The sequence below is a fragment of the Lactuca serriola genome, chromosome 3 (assembly GCF_051521515.1).
Source record: "Lactuca serriola cultivar US96UC23 chromosome 3, Lser_US96UC23_V15, whole genome shotgun sequence".
NCBI lineage: Eukaryota > Viridiplantae > Streptophyta > Magnoliopsida > Asterales > Asteraceae > Lactuca > Lactuca serriola.
The window spans coordinates 21,510,457-21,534,910 of record NC_136410.1 but is presented as its reverse complement, the minus strand read 5'-3'; positions in this window follow the sequence as shown (position 1 = coordinate 21,534,910).

Below are 24,454 nucleotides of genomic sequence, written 5' to 3'. Positions count from 1 at the left end.
TTTGGTCTTGTGAGTCTCATTCATAACAACGTCTCTATACCCACCGAACTTTGGTGTCCATGTACGATTCACGAGATAGTGAACTCCATCACCCTTGACTTCCAGATTTTACCCATTCATCTCAAGGATTCACCTGTGAAATTTTTCAGGTTTCAAGGCTTCCAATTGAGCCTCTTTGATCTGCTTGGATAGGTGTGAATGAATGGTCGTGGTTAATGATTTTACTCGGCGGCCCGAGTATTCTTTTCGACCGAGGGCGTCTACTACTACATTGGCGTTGCCTGGATGATAACAAATCTCACATTCGTAGTCATTTAGTAGCTCTACCCATCGTTGTTGCCTCATTTCGAACTGATTTTGGTTGAAGATGTGCTGGAGACTCTCATGGTCCGTGAAAATTGTGCACTTCGTACCATAAAGATAGTGTCTCCATATTTTCAAAGCAAACACCACTGCTCCAAATTCGAGGTCATGCATGGTGTAGTTAACCTTGTGAGTCTTAAGTTGTCTCGAGGCATAGGCAATGACCTTTCCTCGTTGCATGAGCACACACCCAAGACCCTGCTTTGACGCGTCGCAGTAGACCACAAAGTCTTCCGTTCATTCTGGGAGAGACAAGATATGGGCATTGCATAGGACTTACTTTAGCATGTGGAAGGTAGCCTTTTGCTTTTCTTCCCAATTGAAGGTCACTCCTTTCTGAGTCAAGGTAGTGAATGGCTTATCGATCTTGGAGAAGTTCTGTATGAATCTCCTGTAGTAGCCAACAAGGCCTAAGAACTGGCGGATTTCCGTTGGTGTTCTTGGTGCTTTCTAGTTCTCAATTGCCTTGATTTTGAAGGGGTCCAATGTATCCCCTCTTTGCTGACCACATGACCCAAGAAGTCCACCTCTCGGATCCATAATTCGCATTTGGAAAATTTTGAATATAGTTTTTCCGTCCTCAACGTCTCCAGGACTTGTCGTAGGTGTTGAATATGCTCTACCTTACTTCGTGAATAGACCAATATGTCGTCGATGAACACTATCACGAATTTATCTAAGTAAGGTCGGCATACATGATTCATCAGTTCCATGAACACCGCGGGTGCATTTTTCAATCCGAAAGGCATCACCACAAACTCGTAATGACCGTAGTGAGTCCGAAACGCTGTTTTGGATACATCTTCCTCCAATACTTGAGTTGGTGGTAGCCCGACCTCAAATCGATTTTTGATAAGTAGCATGCTCCCTGAAGTTGGTTGAATAGGTCATCGATTTGGGGTAGGGATACCGGTTTTTTATGGTGAGTTTGTTTAACTCATGATAGTCAATGCACATGTGAAAAGATCCGTCCTTCTTAACGAACACAACTGGTGCTCCCCAAGGTGAGAAACTTGTTTAGATAAATCCTTTCTTCAACAATTCGTTTAGTTGACTGGACAGTTCTTGCATTTCGCCCGGAGCCAATTGATATGGAGACTTGGCTATGGAGGTGGCTCCAGGAATTAAGTCGATTCTGAACTCAACTTTTCACATAGGTGGTATTCCCGGAAGGTCTTCTAGGAATACATCGGGAAAGTTACAGACTTCTGGAATATCCTTGATATCCTTTACCTCCTTCTTCTTGTGAACACCGTTTTCTAGGAACGCATGGTACTTCCTGTGCAGGTAGGTCTGAGCCTTGATGCAAGAGATGATTTTGAGACCTGTGCTAGGTTTGTCACCGTGTATGATGAGGGTTTTGTTAGTTGGTAAGTTGAGTTGGACGGATTTTTCATAACATAAGATATCAACGTGGTGAGGACTTAACTAATCCATACCAATGATAACGTCGAAACTCCTTATTGTAACCGACATTAAATCGATTTGAAAGGAATGATTGTTTAGAGTTAGAGTGCACCCTATGTACACGTCTTTAGTGCTTTTAGTTTTACCATTTTCAATTTCTACTGTGAATATGTCGTTGAGTGATTGTGGTCTTTGGTTGAGTGTGTGTTTAAACTTGTAGCTCATGAAACTTCTCTCCACACCACTATCAACGAGTATGCATGCATATGAGTTATTGAGAAGGAACGTATCGGTAACCACCATGGGGTCCTTCAGGGCTTCCTCGTGACCTAATGTCAGAACCATTCCTGTAACCCACAACATTCCTGTTATTGGCTTTTGGGCATTCCCTCCTGAAATGCCCCGTTTCCCCACACGCGTAGCATGTTCGACTCATCCGATATTTGTGGTTGGGATGGCCGGTTGTGTTGGCTCCTTACAGAAACGAACAATGTGTCCTTTCTTGTTGCGATTTTTGCAATTCATTTCCCGACAATCTCCAACATGTTGGAAGTTGCACTTGTTACATTTTGGTAGGGTTCCAACATATTGTTTTGTTGGTGATAGGGCGGTTGGGACAGTGACAGTGTGGGCTGCCACTATTTGTTGTCTCTTGGCGGGCTCTTGCATTGATTTGCCCTTTCTCTTGTTCCATGGTCTTCTTTTGTTGTCATACCCTTTTGCTTGTTCGGGAATAGCCGTCATAAAGCCTGGTGGACTCCATGATACACAAGCGTTCGTGCCAAGCGTTTGGCACTATCAAAGGCAGAGGGGTTTGAAGATACCACGTTTCCTTGAATCTGGAGGGATAGTCCCTAGATGTAATGCTCCTCCTTTTTTCTTTCTGGGGTGACCATCCCGGGACAAAGCACCACCACGTCACTGAACCTGGTGGTATATGCTATTATATCGGAACCCTCCATTATGAGGTTCCAGAATTTTTGCTTTAGTTTTTGTACTTCTCCCCTTGGGCAATACTCTGCTAGCATCATGATTTTCAGGTCCTCCCAGCTCAAGGCGTTGGCCATGGGGAGTGTTAATTATTTGACCTGGCTGTTCCACCAGGAGAGGGCCTTGTCGGTGAATGTGCAGGCCGCGAATTTGACCTTACTCTCTTCCAGACAGGCACATGACTCAGTCTTCTCGAACCACCTTGTCAGGGCGATGACGCCTCCATCGCCATAGAATGCTTTGGGTTTGCAGTTCGAGAAGTCCTTGTAGGAGAATCCTCTTGATTGACCATGGCTTTCGCCTTGGTTAGAACTATTAGTACCAATTCCAGTCCCATTGGTACCGTTGGAGCTAATTTGTGCTATGGCAGCGGTTACAACGACTGTTACAACAACTTGAAAGATGACAATATCCATCAGTAGTGGTGGCGGTGGTGCTGTTGTGTTGTTGTAACGCCTGTTAGATTTGCGCGGTGGCATTTTTTTGCCATAAAGTTTAAAGATGAAACGATGATGAGTTTTCAATAGCGGTTACAAGTCGGGTGTCAACGGACTAGATTATTTTAGTTCTATGCGTTTTATGTTCCAACTTTATTGTATTTTGTAAGCGATTCGTGATGGAAGTCTACCATAGTTAATTAAACGATTACAATCAATTTATGAATTTAATAGTGATACTCCAATGAAATAAAATGCATGCCAATTTCATTGATATATTCTAGTACATAGTATTGGGAAAATTTGACCTTTTTAAGCAGGCCTACAATACACCAATGTAAAGGAAAATATTGGCAGCATATCGACTCCCTTGAATAGTGTAATCACTTATTTGTAGGGTCGAACCTACATACAGGAAAGAATAACACTGACACTTACTCGAAAACACCTAATCTATAACAAGACATGAGTAGTATAGGAACTACTCATGGTGCATGGTATCCTGTGAGCCCTGGAATGAAGTCATGATGGTCTATATCTCCTTCACTCGGTGCTCAGCCTCAATAGCTTGCCTCTCCATTATGGCCTGACGTTCCTAAAGTTCTCTCATCTCAGCTCGAGTCACGGTAACTTCCTTCTGAAGGGCACAGTATGATCCCGTGTTAGATCATGATCTTCATCCAGACGAAGAAGACGAACTGCAGTAACTTCGGTGGTAGCACCAACCTCCATGATCTGGTTGCCGGATGCCCTTGCTTGTTCACCATGGAGGGCGATGCGAAGGACCATGACAGGGAGAGCCCTTTCTGCTGAACCCCCTCTATCGAGGTTGTAGTAACCTCGTTCCATACCATAGGGTGGGCGCTGACACTTCTCTTGGCTCCATATCTTCAAATCTACTGCCCATCAGGGTGCCGGGCCCTGGAAGTTCCGTCTGGGGTTTTGGGCGGCGTGTGGTGGATTGTAAACTTCGGGTTCTGAGTTGGTGTCTTCCTTGACTTCTTCTTCGTCCTTTTCTTTTTCTGAATTCTCTTCAAGATCCTCCTCTGGATCCTCCTCTATCCAGCCTCCGTTTTCCCTGGTTAGGGAAGTAGGGATCTCCAGGTAGGTGGAATCCTGCCATAGAGTCCATTCGAGAATAGGGGTAAGAGGTACATAAAGAATCTAAGTGCGTGGTTTTATAGTATCATAAAATACTTCTATAGTATTTTAAATTTTGAGATTCTTTGTATGGTTTGTTGGTAAGTTTTAGATTTGTCGTTCACCATGACCATTCCTCGGCATACGTTAGTTACATCCTGGATAAATATAGTTGATCAGGTTATATTCATCTCATATCTGATTAAATACCCCGAGACCTAATTCAACTTATCTTAATACTTTTTGGTTTTGTTACTATTATGACATTGAACTAGTAAGTATGAATGTATTTATACTTTTATAAAAATAATCACAATATTTTAAACTATACTTGAACGAAAATGTTACATCAGAGAGTTTTAGTCCCATTGTATTTATAGTTTGTATATCTTATGTAGTTTGATATACTTAATTCATTTTAAACAATTCTCTGATACCAATCTGTCACACCCCGAAACCAGGATGGCGGAAACGTCCGGGGTGGATGACTTTCATGTATTGTATCATAACAACATGCATAATAAATACAAAAGCAAACATGACCATCATATATATAATTGGAAAAAGTTACATCATTGTAAGTATTACATGTTTCAAAAGTCAATTACAATATGATGACAAAAGATTTGTTTGACGCCTTAGCGTCCCATCCACAAAAGCTGGTGGTTACCTGTTTTACTGATTCCCTGAGAATACAAGTTGTTTTGAAAAAGAGTGTCAACAATTAAGTTGTTGATTTCATAAGAGTTTGTATGAATAATTGTAAACCTTTCCTTGTAAAGTAATCGTTTTTGTTTCCAGAAAATTTGATATTTTCAATAAAATGAGTTGTAAGCCGTTTATTTGTAAAATGATGGTGTTCGTTCAAGAAAATCCGATATTTTCCATAGAAAATAGTTCTAGTTTTAAATGTACTAAGACCAAAATGTACAAGTAATTTTCCACCCTTAAAATAGTAATATGTAGTTTTATTCGTATATAAAACCATTTGAAGAAATGTGTATTCCTGTAAAAATTAATGTATTGTCGTTTCCCCATGTGAGTTTTCATAACCGTGCTGAAAATGAAGTTTCCTGCCGTGACGTTCTTCAAGCATCGAAACGTTTATGAAATTTGTCACCCATAACCTGCCGGTTTAACTGTAGCTAATAGTTAGGGTGTGAGATCATCAGTCTCATATAGATCTATCCACAAGTATCATACTCTCCAACATGAGACTCTGGTTATAAAACATGACTTTTATGTATACCTCGGTAGGTACAACGAAGACAATGTCTCCCAAATTTATTCAACGAGTTTATGTGTTTTTGTAATGAAAACGTTTGTATATGTAATTATCCTTTTTTTCCAGGATAATAAAGAAAATGGCGTAAAATAATTATATATGTATCTTATATAATTATACTCTTTGATCAACAGGTTACAAAGGCGGTAAGTTTCGTACTATACTCATATGGTTTATTGTAGTAAATAGTTTGTACCCTATATATATATATATATATATATATATATATATATATATATATATATATATATATATATATATATATATATATAGTCTATGGAAAACAAAAACCTTAAAAAAAACCCTAAAAATGCATAACAAAAATACTTAGAGATCACAAATTTTTTTTTTTAATTTTTTATAAAAAAGTCGCAGGTTTTTAAATAAATTCACTGATTTTTTATTTTTTTTTCAGCGAATTTATTAAAATACCTGTGATTTTTTTTATAAAAAAAATTAGAAAAAGTTTTGTAATCTCTAAGTATTTTTTTATGCATTTTTATGATTTTTAGGGTTTTTTTTGTTTTCCAAATAACCCTTCCCTCTCTCTCTCTCTCTCTCTCTATATATATATATATATATATATATATATATATATATATATATATATATATATATATAAAAGAATAAAGTAGTATATTTTGTAGTCGTTTTTCATAGCTTTATGTTTTAATCAAAACTTCACATGTAAAAGATCAGGAGTTTGGTGGTAAAGCCATTTCATGTATTTAACACTTTTTCGCAAAATAGTAAGTAAATGTCTTTAAACGTTAATGTTTTTACGTAAGTTTTCTTGTGTTTACTTGTATTCCCCCCTCCCCCCCTAAAAACATGGAAAAAGTCTTGAAAAATGTAGGGGTATGAACTCATCTTATGTGTTTTTGCGGTTGGATAACGAAGTGATGGTGATGATCTTTAAGTTGGAACGTTTGAAGGTAGTCGCAATCCTAATAGTTTTGAACACATAATAGTGTGTGTAAATGAGAGGATCTATCAAGAAAGTGTTGGTAAACTCTAGATTATATAAGAAACACTTACCACAATCCTTAAGAACTATCTTGAACAATAAACCTTTGGAAATGTTTGTACTTGTTCTTGAGAGAAGACACTTAATATTAGAGAGAATATGAGGTGAAGTAGTTTAACTGAGAAGTGTATTGAAGATGTCCTAAATCGTGGTTATATAAGTTAATAAGAGGGTAAGGTGAAGTGATGTTTGTCTTGGTTTGTGTAATTATCTTCTTGGGAAAATAATCTACCAATCAAGGGGCATAAATATCTAGATTTTTAAGGGGACTTCGGCCTAGGTAACCACCAAACCAAGCATGATTTGGGTCCATACTCACCAAAATCACTTGTGATTTCGGTCTTGCACAAACCGAAATCAACATGGTGATTTCGGTCTTGGTCCAACCAAAATCACATGTGATTTCGGTCTAGTGTCAACCGAAATCCCATGGTTTTTGTGGTTTTAATCTTTTGAATTATGTTGACTCATTTGATCCTTATTGACTTTGAAAGGTTTATTACAAACATGGTTTTTAACATATATATATATATATATATATATATATATATACACACACACACACACACAAATGATGCCTTTTGGCTACAAATGATTTATTACAACAAGGTTATGATGTGGCTTTACTTATACATAATATAATTTAGACTTGGCTCGACTCCTAATTTGCTAGTTGTCACATCTACTAAGTTAAAACATTATTTCGAGACACATACTATTCATGTGAAAACTAATTATCCTATTAAGAATGTAATGAGAAAACAAGAGATGTCAGGAAGGATGGAAAAATGGTCAGTGAAGTTAAGCATGTTTGACATCAAATATCAGCCAAGATCTGCCATAAAGTCACAAGCGTTACCAGACTTTGTGGTTGACTTTAGTGATGATCTACAGAACGAAGTAGACATTGAAGCTAAACAACTCCTAGAAGATGAACACTTGGGAAAATAGACACTATTCACGGATGGAGCTTCAAATCAAAAAGGAACCGAGTTAGGGATCATACTAAAATTGCCATAGGGGGACATCCTACCCCAGGCAGTTAGTTGCAAATTCAACGCAACCAACAATGAAGCAAAATATGAAGTACTCATCATGGGATTATAATTGGCTAAGGGTCTTTAAATCAAGGTTCTTCAGGTATTTGTTGATTCTGTATTATTAATTTATCAGTTCATTCGATCTTATGCAGTGAAAGGTCAAAGATTAGCATTATACCTCAAGATCGTCAAAAAATTAGCCTCTGATTTTGAAAACTTTAGCCTAACCCAAGTTCCCAGAAAAGAAAAAATAGAAGCAGACACATTAGCCAACTTAGGATCCTCCCTAAGGACCCCACTAGAAATGAAGATCCCTATAACCCACATAATAACTCCAACTATAGAAGCCCTTTCGGACAAACCCGATGATCCTAAACAACCAATAAGTGTAGCAGCCATCGGAGATCCTGACCCTCAGATTCCTCCTCAAAGGGATTCCGACAAAAAAGATCCTCAAAGAAGTCCACGATCATGGATCCAACCCATTATGGAGTATCTCCAAAATGGCACGATCCCAACAAAAGAAAAAAAAAATGAAAGAGCATTCAGTACAATAGTCTCAAGATTCGTAATAATCCAAGGTAAACTCTATAAAAAGTCTATGGCAGGTCCATACCTCGGATGCTTGGAAGATTTTGAAGCTGCAGAAGTCTTGAAGGACATACATGAAGGAGACTATGGCAATCACACTAGGGGCAGATCCTTACGCTCCAAGGTATTGAGAATATGATACTACTGGCCAACCATGAAGAGAGATTTTTTTCTATATGCTCAAAAGTGTGATGCTTGCCAAAGACATAACAACATCCTACATCAACTGACATAATCTTTATATCCTATTATCTTTCCATGGCCATTCATGAAATGGGGAATGGATATGGTAGGAAAATTACCAATAGCTACAGGAGGAAAAGTCTTCATGTTGGTGATGACTGATTACTTCTCGAGGTGGATCGAAGCTGAAGCCTTCGTTCAGGTTAGAGACAAAGAGGTAGTCTCATTTAATAAACGTAATATCTTGACCAAGTTCGGGATCCCTGCTGAAATCATATGCGACAATGGATCCTAATTTATAAGCAAGAGGACAAGAGACTTTTGCACAAGTTAGGGATTCAAAAATAATGTCCACTCCTATTCATCCCTAAGTTAATGGTCAAGCGGAATCTTGCAACAAGATCATAGTAAACAACTTGAAGAAAAGGCAAGATGAAAAGAAAGGAAGACGGACAAAAGAGCTTCATTTCATCCTATGGGCAGATAGGACTACTTCCAACGTAGCCACAGGTCAGGCCGCCTACTCCTTGGTGTTTGGGACAAAACAATAATCCCTACCGAAGTAGTGATCCCAACATTAAGATACTTGCTCCAAAATCAAGAAAACAATGACAGGATCCTAGCCCAGGATCTTGACACTGTTGACGAACTCAGAGATCACCAAGGCTTACAACAAGAACATAAAAGTCAGAAGATTCCAAATAGGAGACTTGGTATTAAGGAAAACATTCCAAAACACCAAGGATCCTAGCCCAGGTAAATTAGCTCCTAAGTGGGAAGGACCATATCTCATAGATGCTGAAGCAGGAAAAGGAGCATATTGGCTAGCAACACTCGAAGGAGACATTTGGTAAGATCCTGGAATGTTTTACATCTCAAATCATACTATATGTAAATAATATCAATTGAACTTTTACAAAAACGAGGTGCACATGTTCTTTAACTTACACTTTTCATCATTACTTATTTTCTCCTCGAATACATTACTAACTTAAGCATCGGAGGGGCATTAGCTAGACTAACACCCATCCCTAGCTAACGTTTTCCATGCAGAACAATGTACAACTAAGGATCTCCATAAGCAATGATCCTAAAACACAAGGATCCTAAAGGTTGAAGATCCTGAAACATAAGGATCTTGACACATGAAGATCTGAACATCTTAATACTTGGACAATTCCATTACATCAATGGTATGATCTTTAAACTATCATATACACAAGCTAGAGACTGATCATCTCCCCTACGCTAAAGGGTACTTAATCCCCTCTGAGGTTTAAAGAGCTAATGACCTATTTCACATGAACTAAGGTTTGTACACCTCGCTTGAACGCACAATATCTAACTATGGGATACGTATAAGGGGATCATTTCACAATGCAGTGACTTGATAACCCTCTTATCTTTGAACATAAGTTAAGATCCTTAAGGTTTATAACATTTTCATGTTATCTAAAATTGGGATCTTACCCCATAAATTACATAAGGTTTATAACATCTTCATGTTATCACACGTTGGGATCTTTCCCTAAAAAATACACACGAATCATAACATTTTCATGTTATCATCAGTAGGGATCTTTCCCATGAAATATGTCACAAGTTGGGTTCCTCCCAGTATATTAAATTAACATGTTATCAATTGAACTTATGGTGTTACCCATGAATTTGTCAAATCTATAACCTAAACAGGTTATCCTAAGAAGGGAATTCCCACGTATGATCTTATGATTACGGATCCTCATCATTAAGGATCCTCATCCTTAAGGATCCTCATCGGTATAGATCCTCATCAGTAAGGATATTATCATCAGAAGTCAACAACGATCCTAAGTTCTTTCCTAAGTTGAGATTTATCCTTACTAAATTCTAAGATTGAAAAACTTATGAAGCTTAAGGAAAAACTCGAAGACAATATGGTTCCATCTTTCCTTGTTCTTAAATTTGAAAATTTTTAAGTAAAATTAAGGATCTTAAACTTTTCAGGATCCTAAACCAATTGCTAATTTATAAACTTTCATCACTTCAGAGTCATTTACTATTTTAAATTGATATCTTTAAAGAAGTTTTAAAGCACTTATATTTACTAAAATTAGTGCTTAAAAAATTCTTTTATACTTGTTTTATTATAAAAATTATTTGAAACTCTTAAGGGTTACAAGTCAGTCATCAAACTTTTAAAGAAACTTTTAACATTTTAAATTGCTTAACAAAGTCAGTTCAAATTATTTTAAGTTATTACTTTTAATTGTTTAACTAATTCAATCCTTATCAAATCATTTTATCTATTATTTTCCAAAAAAACTTTATCTTGAAAATTATTCATTGCTTTTAGGAACCTAACTACGCAAAGATCTTAGTATCATATTATGCAGGTAAAGGAAACATAGAAAGATAAAGGAAAGATTAACCATTGTATTCAAAATAAAAGGCTTACAACCCTACATGAGTCGAATGGTTACATAAAAAAACTACATTAACCTAACCATGTAAAAGCCCTAGACCTTACCATGGTCATCATTGACCTTCTTCTCCTCCTCCACTTCTGGCTGTGATGCAGGATCCTCAACAGTGGTGACAGGCTTTCCAGTTAGTTTGGCTAGTTCCTCGCACCATCCTACTACATTCCAGGATCCTGAATGCTCAAGATCCTCCGCCAACATGATCTTAGCCTCCAGGATAGCTACCACAACACTTGCTTTCGCCTTGGCAATCACCTCCTCAAGCTCCGTAGAATGCTCCTCCTCCTTCTCAGCCTTCTGTTTGCTCAACAACTCCACCCTTTGGAGAAGATCCTCTTTGGTGGTCCTCCAGATTTCTCATGCTCTTTTAGAGCAGACTCAACTTTCTCAGCACGGATCCTGAGATCATTGGTGAACTAAGAAACATGGGTGGAGACCAAAAAGAAACACAAACATCAGCAAAAGAAGAAACAAGTATGATAAACTAACATAAATAATTCTTATACACATGAAACTTATAGCCTGGGAAAATGAGGTCAAATTCCTAAGAGCATCCTCGATGCTGATGTTCTCTAGGCTAGAATATGTGGCCTCAGAATTCTTCCTCTTTTGGGATCCTGGAGTCTTCATACCCGGGTCAATCTGGGCTTTCTTTGAAGGAGGCAGAACCGATGGCTTCTCCTGCTTGATCCTGACCAAGCCATTGGTCATGTCATCCTCAAGGTCAGCCAAAGCGAAGCAAGCACTGGAGCGGACAGTCCTGGAACCTGCACAAGAAACAAGGATCCTGATGAGATTGAAGATCCTAAGACAACAATTCAAATAAAAAAGAAAGAAAGATATACTTGTAGCCATAGAAGCTGTGTTGGAAGATCCTTCTTGGAGATTGGATTGATCAAGTCTGAGAGATCTATCTGTCTCCGGGAGAGAAAGAAAATTAACAATCTTATCCTCTGTGTCCTCAACATCATCAACGAGCTCCCCAATCTTGAAACCTGTAACATAAAAAACAAAATAAGAATAAGATTTCAGGATCATAAGGAATAGTATTGAATTCCTACCCTTCTTAACCCAATCTTTTGGTAAGAGATCTCCGCCAGGAATAGAGTCACGCCTGACAAAGAAGTATCTCCCCTTCCAAACCCCATCATTGTGTTTTGTTTTTAACACAAGAGGAGGCTTGCCACTGTTGATATTGAATAGGAAGCGATAATTGCCAAAAGTTGAGAGATCATAGACATGGCCCAATTCAGCCAGACCCATGCCAAGATCCTGTGTCTTATTCAAACACTCAACCCAATACAGGATCCTCCAAATGATAGGCATCACTTGGACGAAATAAAGTTTTGTGATCTCGATAAACTTCGAGACCACTCTAGAAAAAGGGAATTTAAGGCCTAAAACAGAGAAGGGATACTTCGGAAAGCACACCCAAGAAGAGGAGATGAATTCTGATTGGATCAAAGGGTCATAAGGCTTGAAGACTGCTTCAGGAGGAAAGACACCACTATCCTTCAATGCTTCGATATCACTATCATCGAAGGAGCACGTCTCGTCATAAGACAAAACTCCTTGATCGATGAAATCGTCCTCAGTAAGACCTAGGATCTTCGTGCGAGAAAGGGTCATCTTTTTACCCATGATCAAAAATTTGGTAGAAAGGAGATGAGGCCAGAGAGGATGTTACCTTTATCGAAATCCCTGGTAACATAAAGAAAGGTAAGGAAATCGAGACGAGTAAACAGAATTGTGAAACTGATCACCTCTACTTATACTGAAGATTTAAGGTTGATTTGACCATTAATGGCTAGTTATCCACCCATTGGATTTCAAAATTACCTATCCGTTAAGGGTTAATTTTGAAAATTAATTTTCTCTCTCTCCTTTTACCTTTTTAATTTAAGTTATCCCTTTAATATTCTCGAAATTAACTCCTGTATTTTTAGGAATAACTTAGAGGCAATTGTTAGGACCATGATCCTCAAAGCATTTAGGATCCTCTCTCTCCTTTTACCTTTTTAATTTAAGTTATCCCTTTAATATTCTACGAACTTTTTCACTTGTTCTTACTGAAATACTCTCTATAATCATCATTTTATATTAATAACATCATCAAGGCAGGCGATCAATATCACTTCCCAAGGTTTTGTGTCGGAGATCCTAGCAAGGATCAAGGGCTTCTCTTTTAAACAATCATGTCATGCTCTTTACCTTTCTCTATTGCACAATTCGAACATCACAGCCTCTCATTCAATTTGGTTGATCTATAGTTGTGTAATTTTTGACCAAAACAATAAGATACAAAGCTTTTGGTACAAATCAATTATGCCCAAATAAATCATTAGTACTTGCCAAAAGTTTGAAGACTTGAATTAATTAAGGTTACTAAGAAATTTAATTTTAATCAAAATGACAATTTTAAAATATTAAATTCAACTATATAGATTAATTTATATTTTTTAAAATAGACACCGATAAGAATTAGCTTACATAAAATGTATAAATATGAAATAGAAATATAAGTTCTAAACATAAATATTTTGTTTAAAAGTGGTAACTTTTTTATTATATAATAACTAATAATAAAATCTAATAATTATTTTCCCGTAAGAAAACAATTCGTCAAAAGAGCTATTTATCACCGTTGTTTTGCGCGGATACAAATTCAAAAAAAGTAAAAATGTAATTATAACAAGTTTATTTATAATTCAATTTATTTTACTAGCCTACAATGTTATAAAACAATTAATTTTTATTTTTTTATTTTTTTATTTTGAAAACTACAGACGTTTGATCAATCTTTATTCGGCAGATGCTTGTAGATATGGTACGTAAACCGTAAACATTTTATTTTTTAGAAAACGAAGAACAACTTTGATTTAGATTATATATATATATATATATATATATATATATATATATATATATATATATATATATATATATATATATATATATATATATATATAGGTTCAGGTTCATTTGAGACCATTCTAATTTTGTGAGATCGTGAAACCAAATCTAAAAATAATTTTAAAATGCAAAATAAATGGAAAAATCCAAAAATTCTTTTTTTTTTAAACATTATTTTCGGAACTTGAATTGACTAAAACAAATAAAAAAATAAAAAAAATCCCTTTTTCTTTGAAAAATACGTGAAATATTGTAATAGAATATTACACTGTACATATTCTAAAAAATAATTTTAAAATGAAAAATAAATGGAAATATCTAAAAATTTATTTTTTAAATATTATTTTCGGAACTTGAATTAACTATAAAAAATAAAAAAATAAAAAAATCCCATTTTTTTTGAAAAATACGTGAAATATTGTAATAGAATATTACACTGTACATATTCTAAAAAATAATTTTAAAATGCACAATAAATGGAAAAATCCAAAAATTCTTTTTTTAAATATTATTTTTGGAACTTGAATTAACTAAAAAAATAAAAAAAAATAATAAAATGCGTCTCACGGTCTCAGAAAATTAGGCTGTCTCACATGAACCTAATCACATATATATATATATATATATGTATATATATATATATATATATATATATATATATATATATATATATATATATATATGCGCGCGCACGCTTAATTGAGAACATTGGAGAACAATTTATTTTCAGCCACAAAAATTTAACAAGCTGCAAATTTAAAGATTTACTATTATAATTACTAGATTATGACCCGCGTAAAACGCGGAGAACATATTAAAATATACAAAGGTATAAAAAAGTTAGTACTATAAAAAAATAAAGTAACAGAAACAGATTTAGTATTATTGGTAACATTGAAATGTATGAAAAAAAAAACAATAAAACACTTGAATATCTATAATCGTTGAAGGATCTCTTTGTAGATATAACTTTTTGTTTTATTAGTTGGACGATCCTTGTCATATATGAGTATTTTCAATCTTTTTTCACTTGTGACACGAGAAACAAAAAACATATAACTGACAATGAGTGAAGACGGACCTACGTAAGTATAATCCAACATTTGATAATTATTGTCATTGACTTTTGTTAATGGCCATAACAAAATAAACAACTATGGGGAATTACCTCCGCTAGAAACGGAATGAGATTCTTTTATTAGACAGAGTTAACTTCATGCAAGGTATATAAGTAGTTTCGTTGAAGAATCTAACATATATGATTCAAGCTTCAATGGCGTGTCTTCCAATCCTAACAATATGTAACCTAGTACCATTGCATAGTCCTTTGGTTTGTTCGATATTATGAAGTAACATGACTGGAACACCTATTTTTAGTGTAAGTTTATGGTTGGAAATTCTAGACGCCTTAAAACCATTCAACACAACTGAAGAGTAGATTGATTCCTCAAAAAAAATCTGGTAACTCTATCTTACATAAAGAGTTTGAACTCATATATGTTTTTCCTTCATCTTTCATCAATCCTAAAATGTAGTCATTGGTAGCATCAAAATTTTCATTTGTAGGTACCAAAATAGATTTATCTTGAAAATATGATGGATCATCAACATGGTTTTTAAATGATGGTTAAAATTGAATGAATATGGTCACCTGTAGAGCGAACAACAATGTCTTCTGGAAATTCAACTTCAACTTCACCATCATTAGGGCCACCAGTATTACCTTCACTAGTTTTAAGAATCCACTCGTCAAATGCTTTTGTCACATCCAAATAATTAGTTAGAAAACCAAACTAAAGCCTCATGTTTACAGTTAAACGTAAAACTGTACATTCACGTCATAATTCAACAGGGGAAGCTAAACAATTTACGATATACCTAAATAATCAAATGCATATCAACTCGATAACATTAATTGAAAATGTTCAAGGTTTAACGTTGGAAGTTTGATGTACAATTTAGGAATTGATTTTAGATTTATTACAGTTCAAAGTTCATTGTCAGTTTTGGATGATTACTCAAATTACATTGTTAATCTCAGTGGGGGTCATTAATATGGTTGATGGTCTGATCTTGGTCGATGTGATGTGCTCTTCTCAATTATGAAATCAATGTGGATAGTCCGCAGACCATGTGTTGAGTAACACCGAAGTGAAGCATTTTAACACATTTGGAACAACATAAATCCACTAACTTGCAAGGGATAGTTGGGTAGGGCGAATCAACTATTACAGGAAGTCCTTATTACAGTAACTTAAGAGCATTAGGTTATGAATATGCAACATTGTTTTGTATATTGATCACATTATTTCTGGTAAAAAAATCCTTCAAATATTTCCTGGTAATGATCCTTAGAAAGTACAAAACATGTCAAATAACATTTTAGCTTTATTACATCTCGAAGTTATTTCATATGTTATTTTGAGAGCATCTAAATGGTGTATAAGCTACTAAAATGAATAAAGATTTTGAATAATTGGGTTAGTCAAAATTGGGTTTTTCTTTTTCTTATTTAGGTTGTCATATCATGATTTTATCCTTTTCCAAAAAGATTTCTCCACATATGTTCATCAAGGTTGGCATTCAAGGAATCTACCTGCAATTAAAGAATTCCAAAAAAAAGTTATTTTTAAAAATACGATGCCATTAAAGATTTTTTTGGCAAAGTTCAACGCTATTAATGAAATTCGCTTCCAGAACACTGTCCTACAAATATTCCAAAATAATATTTTTTTTAAAGTACAATACCGTTAATAATTTTTTTTTTTTTTTTTTTGCAAATTTCAATTCTGAAAACAAATTTTCCCTAGAAAATTGTCATATTAATGACCTACTAATTAACATTTAAATTTATATATTATATAAATGGTTCACTTGTGAACAAAAATACATAAATTGTCCATATTTGAAATGTTTTTTTTACATAAATGGTCTATATGCGAAAGAAAATGAAAATATACTTTCCATTAACAAATGTTTTCAAAAAAATCTTATTAATGAGCTCTAATGTACATAAAAATAAAACTTTTCTATATTAGCCAAAAAGAATACGAAAAAGTCATTTTTTGAAATTACGATGCTATTAATGAACTTTTTTGCAAAGTTTAATGCTATTAATGAATATTTTGTTTTCCGGAAGACAATCTTTTAAATGATCTTCAATATACAAAAATGTAATTTTCCATATCAACTAAATTTAATTAAAAAAAGTAATTTTTTAAGAGTACAATGCTATATATGAACTTTTTTTTTTCAAAGTTTAATACTAATATAAAGTTAAAATATTGTAAAATACTTATCGATATATATGAGCAAAAATTAAACATTCCCATCAATACCCAAAAAGGCATATAACGCCGCACAATGTGGAATCCTCTCAGTGGCAGCATTCCAGAACTCAAACCACAATGTATAATCAATATGAAGAGAAGTTGAAATAAAAAATAATAATTGTCACCATCTTATACAAATATTATAGATTATTGAGGTGTTAGATAACGTAATAACTTGCCAACAAAAAAAATACCAACACCTTGTAGACATCACCTGTATAACATTTAATAAGTATACAAAAAAATTATATAAAATAAAATATGGTTATGCTATCTCTTCTAGGGTACATATGATTATTGAAACTAATGCCAACCAAAATATTCAATATTTAAGTGGTTCTAAATACAACTACCATCCAGTTTTAGGGCCCTTGACTTCACCCCACTCCCAAGCCGAAACGGTCCCTCAAATACTTTAAAAAACCTGAAAGATTAAAATATACACACAAAAAGATGAAAATGGTAAGATGAACTTTCAAATATAACAACAATATTTTATAGACAATACTAAGAACAAGCTAGAAACACACAAATAGAGACGAAAGAACATCATAATTAGATTAACATCATACACTCATTTAGTCTTATCTTTCTTCTTCCCTTATAGGAGTTCATAAAGCATTTTATATTGTATAATGGATTTCTGAATTACTTTTTTAAGATATGTGAGGTTGCAAAGAATGGAACAACAAAGAAATGGAATGGTTAGGTAATCGTAAAAACAAGATAATAGAATAAGTAATTCCATTCCAGAAACATATTTGTGAGGCATGGAATGGAACAATGAAAATTTCATACTATTTTTATGTTATATATTCAATTTAAATTATAAAGATAATCATTCACATATCTTTATTTAGTTATTATTATGTAATTAAAAATGGTTTGTATTGCAACTTTTATACTAATATCTTCTCTTATTGCTGAGAAAACCTTGATACTCACAATGTTATCAACCCTATTTTTAAGAGTGTAGGGTGTACCCATTTATCATTGAGAAAGTAAACTCAATAAGAAGATTCAAACCAGTTAAACGAAAGAATAAAGTTGTGCAAGGTTCTTACTATGCTTCTCGACATGCCTAGACAACACAAGTTAACCAAAAAAACCTGCTAATTAACCAAAATTAATCAATCTCAAACATTTTCCAATAATATTTATCGATGTAATCTATTTACATGGTATACTAAAATTTTGTCTTTTTCTTTGCTATTGAGTCTAAAAGATGTTTTTTTATAATATTAAAAAAAATGATAAGTAATAACTTATTTCTGAGAGCCCACTTTGTATTATTAAAGATGTTTTTTTACAATAAATCAAAACACATATCACTACTGGGTTTTGCCGAGTTGTAGAATATGTGGATCACTCAATGATATAAGGGTTTAAATTTCAATCTCCAAATCCAGGAAGGGATCGAATGGGTAAAACATTATAGATATTGACTCGAGTATATCTTCCATTCACGACCTGGTAAGCCACAAAAAATCATTGACTAAATGAATATACAAACTTGTAAAAATAAAAAAGAAAATCGACATATACAAATTCACTACCCAGTGGACATATTTTCCAAATTGAAACAATGGATGAGAGGTAGCAGTGTTGTTGTGTCCATCATTTTGCTCTCCAAATATCTATAACTTAAAAAATCAAAATCAACAATACAGATCATAAGAACAAATATCGAAGCAAATTCAGATAATGTAACCATTATGGATTTAAACTTAAATCGAAAGGTTTTATAGATTGGAACTTCATATTTGAAATAGAATAAAAGAAACATAATCTAAAACGTACCCAAAATCGATCTAAACTACGACTAAATTAAATTAGAATCCAAAGAAATTTTTCTCTATATCATTCCTCCTTCTTTAATGATGATCGAACACAAGACTAGTCTACACAGATCGAAGCCGACATATATTCTATTTATTTTTTTCCCATTTTCTTCCCCTCTACAAAACTTAGGTTAGATAAATTATGTAAAGAAAAAACGAGAAACGGTAGGGGTACTGGTAATGAGGGATGGGACAGTGCATTTTTTCATTTTTTTTGGAGAGATTTGATTGTCATTAATAGAATTCCTAATTTAATTCATTTTATTTTTGATGATATTTAACTGTTATTAATAGAATTCCTAATTTAATTCATTTTATTTTTGGTGAGATTTAATTGTGATTAATAGACTTCTTATTTTAAAATGTAATATATGTTTTATAAAATTTGTGGACAAAAATAAAAAGGTTGACAAAGATGATGTCAGCAAATAATTTAATGGTGGAAAATATATGATTGAAATATAGTCAATGACCCATATTTTTTCAAGTTAGAATTAAAGATTCTCTTTTAATAATATTTAGAGATTACTAATCAAATAAAAAAATATCCTACCCATCTACTCCCGATCCCATCCCTCCCATTCCACCAATCAAGCTAGTATGTCAGTTACATTTTCTGTGGACCACCTTTTAAAACCACCAGACAGTCGTTTGAACCGCTTATCGCGTCGGAACCGTCGTATCGCCGTCTGAAATACGAAAATGCCAAAAACACCGGACAATCGCTTTATCACTTCTAGATCTACTACCTCCACTCCTACTCCACCCACAGTCGGAAACAACCTTTCTTTGTCTCTCCTCTCTCTGAACCAACTCCCTCCGACTCTCTTTTCAACCAAAATATTTGTCGATATCATATCACTGAACACCAGATCTAGTTTTATCGCCTCCGACTCTCTTAAAAGGCCTCTCTGATTTCAATGCCTCAAACTTCAACAATCTCGTTGACTCTTCCGGCTACGGACACTTTTCCTATAGCGCCAGTAGTTCAAGAACAAGGATGAAAGTTTACGATCGCCTTTACACGGAGAACGAAGCACCACCAACGAAGACGATCAATTTCCATCACAAATTATCCCCATCTCGTTTCACCAGATCTGAAGAATGCCACAAGATATGGTTTCTTCGGCCATGGTTGATACCGCCATTGAATCTGCCACCAATGCTATCAGGTTAAAGTTCTTACCCGAAATCAAGGAGTCATCTTCGTTTCACCGGCCACCGGATCTAGTTTTATTGTCGTCGCCTTCATTCTCACTCACTCTCTGTTAGGACTCTTGGTTCTCAATAACAATCAACTCTATAGGCTTTTGTTGACTTTGGCAAAGCCCTAAAAATCTGAACAAAATCAATTTCGCCTAGAATATGCCAATGGTTCCTTCGACGGAAGTCTTGTAGAAGAAGAACCAAGTTGTGAAGGTTTACATGGATCAGAGGTGGTTCAATGTGTTAGTGGAGGAAAAGGAGAAGAATCAACGGTAAATTTTTGTTTTAGGCAAGTTTCTTTTCTTTTAGATCTCTTGTTTTTTTTCTTTTCCTTTCCTGTACATCATAAACTCGCTTTTGTTGATTTTTATCCTCAAAATATGAAAGTTTGAAAGAAAAAAGACAGTGTCCGGCAATAATTCAATTGAAATAATGACTTGATAGGGTAAGATACTTTTTGAAATGTACACATTTAGTCCTTATTCTTTTTTTCTTGTAAAATAAACCCTTATACTTTATTTTTTGTAACAATACAGTCCTTATGACCGGCTATACCCGGTATACCGGTCATATACGAATTTTCTTTTAGGGAAAATGACTTGCTAGGGTAAGATACTTTTTGAAATATACACATTGAGTCCTTATTTTTTTTTGTAAAATAAACCCTTATAATTTATTAATATGTACACATTAGGTCATTTTCACCGGATTTTACAAGTTTTGCTGATGTGGAAGCACAAGTGACACTAAATAGCAATTAATTAGCTTAGTCACCGGAGGTGGGTGATCCTCCAGCAACAAGAAAAGGGCAGCGACCCTTCTCTTTCTCGTCTCTCTTCCTTCCGGTCGAACAACAACAGCCAAACACCTTTTACCTATTGTGTTTCTCCGATCTGTCTCTCTTTGCCTCCATCTTTGAGATATGTTGCCAGAAAAAGAAGAAAGAATCGATGGGGGGCTACCAGAGCAGCTCCTCACAGCCAACTACCGTCTCTACTTCCTCCTGCCTCCCCCTTCGACCTTGTTGTTTTTGCCATCATTCCTCCTTGCTACCAGTGATGTATAGGAACACACAAAGGAGTCGCCGGAGATCGGGGTTCTCCCTCTTTTTCATGATGAATAAAAGTTGGAAAAATCTCGTTGTGGATATGTGGATGCCACCTGGTATTTCATTTCAACAAAATAAAAGAAAGGGAAAATGACTTGATAGGGTAAGATACTTTTTGAAATGTACACATTTAGTCCTTATTCTTTTTTTTTTTGTAAAATAAACCCTTCCACGTCAGCAAAACCTGTAGAATCCGGTGAAAAAGACATAATGTGTACATATTAATAAAGTATAAGGGTTTATTTTACAAGAAAAAAAGAATAAGGACTAAATGTGTATATTTCAAAAAGTATCTTATCCTATTAGGTCATTATCCCAATGAAAAATCTGTTTACATAAATTGAAGAGTGAAAATATGTATTCGTTCAACCTATTCTTTTTTAAAACAATAAAACAATATTAGAATTAGGTCTGATATAACCATTCAGAAGTAACTTTTGTAGTAGGCTTTCTTAGTCTCTTGTCCCAATGCATGACAAATGGGTTGTTCTCAATATTAAATTATTTGTTTGAAACTAACTACTGACTAGTAAAGTATACAAACTTAATCAAATTTCTATACGACGTTCTGTTTAATATATTCTCAATTTTATTTATTATATTTTTTTTTAATATATGAATAAGCAAAAACATACTCCATTCGTCCCAAAATTATTGTCCACAGACAAAAAAAAAAACACACAAATTAAGAAAAACAATAATTAGTTTTGTCTTTTTGAGTAAAATGACTCTCTTGCCCATTTCTAAAAACAATGAGAAATGTGCATTTGTAATTATTCAAGTTTACTTTATTATATGTTAGGGTAATATGATAAAAGTGTATATTTAAGTTTACTTTATTATATGTTAGGGGTAATATGGTAAAAGTGTATATCTATTTTTGGTAGTAGATAATAATTTTGGGACAATGGGACAGAGAGATTCATTTCTATTCAACATCCATTCATTTTTATTCTAAAAAGGCTAAACCCTTTTTTAAAGGACATTTTAAATATCACAAAAATATATTTAGTAAATTACTACCATATTTAAAGAAAGTAACATGCAATTAACATTATTATAATTTGTCTGATAAAACCCACTAGTAAAACGATGGAGCAACAAGATTTTAAACCCAATTAACATTAGTAAATTCAATTTAACTTCATTTTCTTATAAAAGATTTTAAATTATACATTTTCTCTTTAAAAATATGATTTTATATGTCTAAATAATGGTATTTACTTAATACTTCGTTAATTTATATGATAAATAATATTGCAGAGTAAATATTAATAACAAATGATATTTTTAAGTAAAATATTAATAACATGAGAACAACTATTGAATCAAAACATAAAAACGAATATTGTCTAAATAAATCATATTCGATTAAATACATATAATCATATGTGATTAAGTACATGAGAAATTTTTATGATCGAGAATGAAAAAAATAAATCTTGTCTATATTAATCATACATGATTAAATACAAATAATCAAATGTGATTAAATCATATAAGATTACATACACATAATAATATGTAATTCAATGCATATAATCAATGTGAATAAATACGTGAGACCAGCTATCGAAAACACGGATATGAATATTGTCCACATATATATCATATGTGATGAAATACATATAATCACATGTGATTATATATCTAATCATAGATGATTTATGTGGGCAAAGATTTATTTTTACGTTCTTGATTCAATAGTTGTTTTCGTGTGTTTAATCATGTGTGATTATATGTATCTAATCACATATGATTTATATAGACAATATTCATTTTCACGTCCTCAATTTATTAGTTGTTCTTATGTATTTTTCCACATAAATCATATGATATTAAATACATAAGAAAAATTATTGAATCGTCAATGTGAAAGAGCCACACTTTTCTGAAGTCTGGACATCCAAATAAAATTATTGAATCGTCAACGTGAAAATGAATACTATCCATAAAAATTATATGTGAATATATACAAGAGAAACTAATGAATTAAAAAACGAAGACACATATTTTCCACATAAATCATATGATATTAAATAAAAATAATCACATGTGATTAAATACACGAGAACAACTATTGAATCAAGTACGCGAAAATGAGTATTGTCTACATAAATCATATGTGATTAAATGTATATAATCACATGGTGGTAGGGGTAGTGGTGGTGGGGGTGGAGGTGGGTGGTGGTGGTGGTTTTGGTGGGTAGTGGGTGGTGGTGGTGGCGAGTGGTGGGTGGGTGGTGATTGGTTGTAGTAGCGGGTGTTGGTAGTGGTGGTTGTTGGTTGAGGTGAGTAGTGACGGTGGGTGGTAGTGATGGTGGTGGGTGGTGGGTGATGGGTTACAAGCTAAATAATGTTATAACTGTAGTGTAGGTTCTCAGAAAGGAAAGGATCCATCTTGCTCACGCTAGCTGATTTTCAAGTTCAAGGAGGTGAGTTACACTAACTCTCCTATTATGTAGGAATTATTTGTTTTATGTTATTGTTTACGGATACCCTAATCCGGTAGAGTAAATAAGGAAAGGTAGAATATAGTTTATTTTCTAGTGAGACAAGCAAGCAAGATTCATTTCCTCATTCTCGATTCGTTAATTGTTCTTGTGTATTAAATCACATGTGATTATATGATCTAATCACATATGACTTATATGCACAACATTTATTTTTGTGTTTTCGATTTAATAGTTGTTCTTTGTCAATATTAATCGTATGTGATTAAATATATAAAATGACATATGATTAAATACATGATAATAACTATTGAATTGAGAATGTGAATTTAAATCTTATTCACATAAATCATATGTGATTAGATACATATAATCACATGTGATTAAATACACAAGAACAACTATTGAATCGAGAACAAGAAAATGAATATTGTCCATATAAATCATATGCGATTAGATACATATATTAACATGTGTTTATACGTATCTAATCACATACGATTTATGTGGCTAAGATTCATTTTCACGTTGTCGATTCAATAATTGTTTTTTCCACTGTAATCATATGTGATTATGTACATTTAATCAGATATGATTATATGTTTATAATCACATACGAGTTTATTTGGGAAAAACGAATATTGTCTATATAACTCATATATGATTAGATACATAT